Genomic DNA, 8,416 nt, shown 5'->3' on the forward strand with positions numbered 1-8,416 from the left:
GCCTCGCCCCTTCGTCTCGTCACGTCCCGGCTCGTAGGCCGTCACTCGACAGTTGCTCCTCCCACTGTCCCGGCCGCGCTCCGTCTCTGTACCCGCCTCTCGCTCCACCCAGTCGCCCCGCCCCATCCTGTCTCTCCCTCCGCCGCCTCCACCCATCGATGACGTCACAACGCGGAAGTGGCTCTGCTCGGTTCAGAGTAAAACCCTTTCACTGGGCAACTCTTCAATCTAAGAGGGAGAAAATCTGTTCACTGGTAGCAACTGGAGTGAATCCAGGGAGGGCGCAGACTCTGCAAACTCAGGTATGTGTCTTAGTTGCCCGGGTGAGGAGGGTCAGAAGGATAGGGTGGGGCTGTTTCCCCAGCCCGCGCCAGAATCTTAGGGGTAACCTTATAGACTTTTATAAAATCATAAGGAGCATGAATAGGGTAAATAGACATGGTCTTTTCCTTGGAGTGGGGGAGTCCAGAACGAGAGGGTGATTGGTTTAGGGTGAGGGCGGCGGGGGAGGGGCCGTGGAGATTTAAAAGAGACCTAAGGAGGCAACTATTTCACGAGGTTTGGGCGGGTGTGAATGTGTGTACGGAATGACCTGCCAGAGAAAGTAGTGGAGGCTGGTACAATTACAGCATTTAAAAGGCATTTGGACGGGTGTATCAATACGAACGGTTCAGAGGCCAGGGAACACGTGCTGGCAAATGTGACTAGATTAATTTAGGATATGTAGTCAGCAAAGAAGAGTTTGACTGAAGTACCTGTGTCTGTTTCTGTGTGTATATCTCTATGACTCTGGCTTTCCACTAACGTTTGCCACACCTGTATGTTCGGTTTCTCTCTCTGGTGTCGGTGTTAATATTTTGGTGTCTCATTATGCTCCCCTTCCCGGGGACATTAACCATTTCTTGAGGTTGTTCCTCAAGAAGCTGCATTGCAGATTCATCCTGAATTGGCACACTTTATTTTGCTTTCCAAATCAGACCTGCTTACTCTCAGCATTATGCCAATGACGTGAAAGCTATTAACTTTCAGGTGAAGTTTCAGAGAGATAAGTCTTGACGTTTTTGCTTTTCTGCTCCTGTAAGATCCTGAATCAGCACCTTCAGGAGAATTAGTTAGATTGGAGTGAGAACAGAAGGGGAGAGAGAGAATGGGATGGCACTTTCAATTTTGTGGAATAATAAAAGAAAAGAATGTTCTCCAGAAAGCAGAATTGCTTGTTCTGAATTTCTACCCTGAAGTGACAGTGATGACTTTTATATTCTCTTTTTACAGCGTTTGAAGATCTGAAGACAGAAGTTTCAAAATCAACTGTAACGTCAACTCTCCTGCACCTCGGATGCTACTTGATGTGCTGTGAATTCTCAAGTGCCGTGCTTTTTGACAGTGACTCTCCAGAGTCAGCAGTCCTCACTTTGGTGTCAATGTCTGACGGTCACTCAATCCATCAGGACCACAACGATTTTTGACTGCGATTCTGTGAGAAGGAGCAAAGCTTTTTGGTTCCTGTTTGAGTACATTTCCAGTATCAGTGGGACTGGATGAGAGACCTACTATTGCAGTGCACTGAGTGTGGAGCGTGTAACAGCTATACCGCCTGTTAAGAGGAAATCACGGTGCGAAGGGGCTGTACACGAGTTTGTGTGCGGCTGAAGCTTCGGCCATGGAAAAACCTGAGGAATCCCGCCCTGTGGAGAAACGATGGAAGTGTGGTGACTGTGGGAAAGGCTTCTGTGTCCCATCTGCCCTGGAAACTCATCGGCGCAGTCACACCAGAGAGAGGCCCTTCAGCTGCCCTGAGTGTGGGAAGGGCTTTACCCAGGCCTCTGCCCTGTGGACTCACCAGCGGGTCCACACAGGGGAGGCCGTTCCCGTGTCCCGAGTGCGGGAAAGCCTTCAGCAATTCCTTCAACCTCCAGACACACGGGCGACTCCACACTGGTGAGAGGCCGTTTTCTTGCTCCGAGTGCAAGAAGGCATTCAGACATTCCTCTGACCTGCTGAGCCACTGGCGGGTCCACACGGGGGAGAGGCCCTACAGCTGCCCCGAGTGTGGGAAGGCCTTCAGCAATTCCTCCCACCTGCTGACTCACCAGCGGGTCCACACGGGGGAGAGGCCGTTCACCTGCCCCAAGTGCGGGAAGAGATTTAGTCAGATGAGCAACTTGTGGAAGCACCAGCGTCTCCACACTGGGGAGAAGCCCTTCAGCTGCCCCGAGTGCAGGAAGGCCTTCAGCAGTTCCACCACTCTGCTGACCCACCGGCGGATCCATATGGGGGAGAGGCCATTCCCCTGCACAGAGTGCGGGAAGGCCTTCAGCAATTCCTCCATCCTGCTGAGACACCAGAGGGTTCACACAGGGGAGTGGCCCTTCAGCTGCCCTGAGTGCAGGAAGGGGTTCAGCGATTCCTCCAATCTCCAGACCCACCAGTGGATCCACACTGGGGAGAAGCCCTTCGGCTGCATAGAGTGTGGGAAGGCCTTCACCCGCTCCTCCCACCTGCGGAGGCACCAACGAGTTCATGTGCCATCGCAGGGTGATTGAAGGAGCAACAACCGAGTGCCATTAGGGACTGGACTATCAACCCAGTTCCTGGGACTCCTGAGTTTGAATCCAGCCGCGGCAGATGACGGAATTGGATTTCGGTCAGAAATCTGGATTTCAGAATCTGATGATGAAACCGTTTTTAGGGTGGGGTGAAATTGCTGAGTGAGGCAATACTTCCTCCAGGTTACGGCTGTACCAAGGATCCAATTACAAAGGACAACTTGGTGATGACCAACAGTAAAGAAAGTGAGGTAGGATAGGGGGTGTGAGAAGTATGCGCGCTTTGACCTTGAGCTGGTTAAAAAGCAGCTACATTTTATACACCTTTTTGCTGGGGGGATCTGAAGCTTTAACAAAGTTGGGTCACAATAAAAATTACCTGAACTTACCGCGGGCTCAGACTCTCATTGAAAGCTTTGAGCTCCAAAAGGTTTTTTGTTTTAAAGCTGTTCATTTCTTTCAGCCTACTGCACTAAGTTTTCAATGTTGTGTATCGGGTGGAGCAGTGAATGGGTAGCTAATATCATTAGAAATTGTAAATTTTTCAGGAGTGCAGGTACTGTGTTGTTTCATTGGCATTGTAAAGTTTACTGGCGGCACTGGGAGGTATAGGCTGTGTTCACTAGAAACGATGTGGCGGTGCCAGTATTGGACTGGGGTGGATAAAGTTAAAAATCACACAAGGCCAGATTAGAGTCCAACAGATTTATTCGGAAGCACGAGCTTTCGGAGCGCCGGTCCTTCCACAGGTAGCTGTGGAGCAGGATCATAAGACACAAATCTTATAGCAAAATTCATAGTGTCATGCAACTGATGCCTTTTAGAATGGGTTGCAGGTTTCGGTTCATTAATATGTAAATCCAAGAACAACATCTAAGTCATGTTCTTGAGATGACTTATGGTTTTATTTTTTTTTTTAAAGTGACATCTCAGCTCACACAATACATTAAAGTTGTGAGGTTCGAGTCTGCCAGTATCCCAATCTTGAATCAGACTAGTTTCTGTTTTTAAAGTAGGAATGTATAAAATATTACATGGATTGACTGCCTGTAGATTGTGCGCTTTGTGAGCAAAATTGAAAGTATTTGCAAATATAATTCTGCCAATACAAATTTACTCCATAGAGTTGTGTGTGTGTGTGTGCATGTGCGTTTGTGGGTGAGAGTGCATGTAAGAGTGTGCGCATGCTTGGTAAAGTGTGAGTCTGATGGAGTATAAGTCTGTGAGTGTGTGAGCATGTTAGAGCTGAAAATGTGTTGCTGGAAAAGTGCAGCAGGTCAGGCAGCATCCAGGGAACAGGAGAATCGACGTTTAGGGCATAAGCCCTTCTTCAGGAATGAGGAAAGTTTGTCCAGCAGGCTAAGATAGAAGGTAGGGAGGAGGGACTTGGGGGAGGAGATGCGATAGGTGGAAACAGGTCAAGGTGAGGGTGATAGGTTAGACTAGGGTGGAGGCGGAGAGGTCAGGAAGAAGATTACCGGTTAGGAAGGCAGTGCTGAGTTCGATGGATTTGACTGAGACAAGGTGGGGGGAGGGGAAATGAGGAAACTGGTGAAATCCGAGTTCATCCCTTGTGGTTGGAGGGTTCCTAGGCGGAAGATGAGGCACTCTTCCTCCAACCGTCGTGTTGTTGTGGTCTGGCGATGGAGGAGTCCAAAGACCTGCATATCCTTGGTGGAGTGGGAGGGGGGGTTGAAGTGTTGAGCCACAGGGTGGTTGGGTTGGTTGGTCCTTGTGTCCCAGAGGTGTTCTCTGAAACGCTCCGCAAGTAGGCGGCCTGTCTCCCCAATATAGAGGAGGCCACATCGGGTGCAGAGGATGCAATAGATGATGTGTGTGGAGGTGCAGGTGAATCTGTGGCGGATATGGAAGTTTCCTTTGGGGCTTTGGAGGGAGGTGAGGGGGGAGGTGTGGGCGCAAGTCTTGCACCTCCTGCGGTTGCAGGGGAAGGTGCCGGGAGTGGAGGTTGGGATGGTGGGGGGTGTGGATCTGACGAGGGAGTCACGGAGGGAGTGGTCTTTACGGAATGCTGATAGGGGAGGGGAGGGAAATATGTTCTTGGTGGTGGGGTCCGTTTGGAGGTGGCGGAAATTACGGCGGATGATGCGCTGTACATGGAGATTGGTGGGGTGGTAGGTGAGGACCAGTGGGGTTCTGTCCTGGTGGCGGTTGGAGGGATGGGGCTCAAGGGCGGAGGAGCGGGAAGTGGAAGAGATGCAGTGGAGGGCATCGTCGACCACATCTGGGGGGAAATTGCAGTCCTTGAAGAAGGAGGCCATCTGGGTTGTACGTTTTTGGAACTGGTCCTCCTGGGAGCAGATGCGTCGGAGACGAAGGAATTGGGAGAATGGGATGGCATTTTTACAGGGGGCAGGGTGGGAGGAGGTGTAGTCCAGGTAGCTGTGGGAGTCGGTCGGTTTGTAGTATTTGATTCGGTCGCCTGAGATAGAAATAGAAAGGTCGAGGAAGGGGAGGGAGGAATCTGAGACTGTCTAGGTGAATTTGAGGTCGGGGTGGAAGGTGTTGGTGAAGTGGATGAACTGTTCAACCTCCTCGTGGGAGCACGAGGCGGCGCCGATACAGTCATCGATGTAGCGGAGGAAAAGGTGGGGGGTGGGGCCAGTGTAGTTGCGGAAGATGGACTGTTCCACATAACCTACGAAGAGGCAGGCATAGCTGGGGCCCATGCGGATGCCCATGGCTACTCCTTTTGTTTGGAGGAAGTGGGAGGATTGGAAAGAGAAGTTGTTCAGGGTGAGGACCAATTTAGTCAGTCGAAGGAGGGTGTCAGTGGAAGGGTACTGGTCGGTACGGCGGGAAAGGAAGAAGCGGAGGGCTTTGAATCCTTCGTGAAGGGGGATGGAGGTGTACAGGGACTGGATGTCCATGGTGAAGATAAGGCGTTGGGGACCGGGGAAGCGAAAATCATGGAGGAGGTGGAGGGCATGGGTGGTGTCCCGAACGTAGGTGGGGAGTTCTTGGACTAAGGGGGACAGGACCGTGTCAAGGTATGCGGAGATGAGTTCGGTGGGGCAGGAGCAGGCGGAGACAATGGGTCGGCCGGGGCAGTCAGGTTTGTGGATTTTGGGCAGGAGGTAGAAGCGGGCGGTGCGGGATTGTGGGACTGAGGTTGGAGGCGGTGGATGGGAGATCCCCCGAGGTGATGAGGTTATGGATGGTCTGGGAGATGATGGTTTGGTGGTGGGGGGTGGGGTCATGGTCAAGGGGGCAGTAGGAGGAGGTATCTGCGAGCTGGCATTGGGCCTCAGTGGTGTAAAGGTCGGTGCGCCAAACTACTACCGCGCCTCCCTTGTCTGCTGGTTTGATCGTGAGGTTGGGTTTGCAACAGAGGGAGTGGAGGGCTGCACGTTCCGAGGGTGAGAGGTTGAAGTGGGTGAGAGGGGTGGGGGAGTTCAGGTGGCGGTTAATATCGCGGCGGCAGTTGGCTATGAAGAGATCGAGGGCAGGTAGGAGGCCAGCACGAGGTGTCCAGGTGGATGGGGTGTGTTGGAGGCGTGAGAAGGGGTCGTCAGAGGGTGAGCGAGAGTCTTGGTTGAAGAAGTAGGTGCGGAGGCGAAGGCGGCGGAAGAATTGTTCAATGTCACGCCGCGTGTTGAACTCATTAATCCGAGAGCGTAGGGGAATGAAGGTGAGGCCTCTGCTGAGGACTGATCCTGTGAGCATGTTAGGGTGTGCGTATATGAGAGAGGTATGAATAAAAGCAAGGGATTGCATTTTACTAAAACGAGGAAGGACAGGACTTGTATCGTTAAAACAGAGACCTGGGAGGGTTCAGATACATAGTTGTGCAACCTGCAAAGAACTGGTAGACTGGATGGTTAAGAAGGCATTTAGCACCATTGCTACCCAGACCCACCCCCTTACTTCAGATTTCTCATAGCTAATCCACCCTACCTTGCATATCCTGAACAATAAGGGTAATTTAGCATGGCCAATCCAGCCTAACCTACACCCTAATCTAAGAACTACCTTCTCAAGAATGTAATTTAAATGCACATTTCTAAGAAAAATGTCCATCTGACTCAACACTGGGACCCATACAGAATTCACACCTATTGTAAGAAAAGCTGTGCATTTGAATGACTTTCTTGAGAAGGTAATTAAAAACAAGTTCTGGAATTAACATGCCAAAGAGCAGAAACCCATTCTAAAAGATGAAAGATTTAATCTAAAATTGTTTAATATATCACATCTCCATGACACTGGACTCCTTTGGCTATAAATGCCATGATCATGATCTCATTCTCCACAACCAACCTGATAAAAGAGCGGTGCTCCAAACGTTAGTGTTTCCAAATAAATCTGTTGGTTTATAACCTGGTGTTGTGAGATTTTTAACTTTGTCCAAGGAAATACGTGTTGTGGGACTGGTAACAGTTGTTATTTTGTGATCTGTTCCTCCTGAAATTTCTCCTCTGCGCAGGCACGGGTGAACAGTCTGTTTTTGTGCTTTGTGCGAGATCAGGCTAGCAGCTTTTAAATCCTTAAAAGAAAACGGTAGGTGAGCAATCGTATTTCGAGAATGGTACTTCCAGCTCTGGTAGTCCTGTTGGGTCACCAGAGAGGGAGGGAGAGAAGATGTCACATCTAAAAAGCAAACCGAAAAGTTGTTGTGTTTGTTCCGTCAGTTGAGTTGGTTCTGCACTCCGATGAGACTGGAAACTGATTTTAATGGATCAGAATTGAACCCGACAATGGAACCCCTTAAATTTCAAGAACGTTGAAAGGGCAAATCAAACTGTAACCTTGAAGAGATATGCTTCCATTTCTAACCTTGGGTGATCCAAATGAGACATTGTTCCTGATCACTCCATTTCAGAGTGCTGCTCTTTCATCAGGTGGTCGTGGACAGTAAGGTCATGATCACAGAATTTACAGCCAAAGGAGTCCACGGTCATGGAGATGTCCTTCACTAAACAATTTTAGATTAAATCTTTCGTATTTTAGAATGGGCTTCTGTTCTTTGGTATGTTAATCCCAGAACTTGTTTCAAATTACCTTCAAGAATGTCATTTAAATGCAGAGCTTTTCGAACAACAATGTTAGTCTGACTCGATATTGGGACACACAGAATTCACACCTATTGTTAGAAAAGCTCTACGTTTTAATGACATTCTGAAATGGCTGATCTTTAACATTGAGAATAGTTACATTGATAAATTCAGAAACATTGTTAAAGTCTGAAAACATGTTCATTTTTTGAAAAGAGCTGCTGAAATCTTTCTGAAACTTGCATTGAAACGTGCGTAGTTAGGCCACAGCCCAAGACAGGCTGTAAAGGATGAATGGCCTAATCCTAGTTTTGTGAAATTGATTCTGACTATGTAGAAATAGAGTCATAGAGTTGTAGAGCACAGAAGCAAACCCTTCAGTCCAGACAACCAAATATCCTAAATTAATCTAGTGACCCATTTGCCAGCATTTGGTGCATAGTCCTCTGATTCTTTTCTATTCATGTCTCCAACCAGATGCATTTTTTTCTTCTTCAGCTAATTGAAGCTGGAGAAGCCTGAAATCTTTAAAGAATTTCCTGAAAAAAACTTTTATTCAAGATTTGGCTCAGTGGAGGATTTTCTAAAGCTTTGCTATTGTAGTTTTCAATTTGTCAAAAAAACTTTTCAGTTGTTGTTGTCCAAGGCAGAGTAAATATTCATTTAAGATATAATTGAGATATATACATTCTTTACAATGTTTTTCCATCATTACCAGTGATTGTCCATCATTTGGTACATGGAGCATCATCTTTTTGTGATTCAACAGATATGATTTGAAGTGAATTCTGCAAGATACTTTTGTATTTTATCTAACTTTGCTTTGTATTAAAGATTTCCTTTGTGACATTTTAACTA

General features: G+C 48.3%; 1 pseudogene; it reads left to right on the plus strand.

Moving 5' to 3' along the window:
- The first annotated feature begins 1,801 nt into the window (after positions 1 to 1,801).
- On the plus strand, positions 1,802 to 3,051 carry LOC148144132 (uncharacterized; annotated as a pseudogene).
- The last annotated feature ends 5,365 nt before the right edge of the window (positions 3,052 to 8,416 follow it).

Source organism: Chiloscyllium plagiosum, unplaced genomic scaffold (assembly GCF_037043375.1).
Source record: "Chiloscyllium plagiosum isolate Xiang-an unplaced genomic scaffold, Cpla_swu_hap1 HiC_scaffold_27, whole genome shotgun sequence".
Classification (NCBI taxonomy): Eukaryota; Metazoa; Chordata; class Chondrichthyes; order Orectolobiformes; family Hemiscylliidae; genus Chiloscyllium; species Chiloscyllium plagiosum.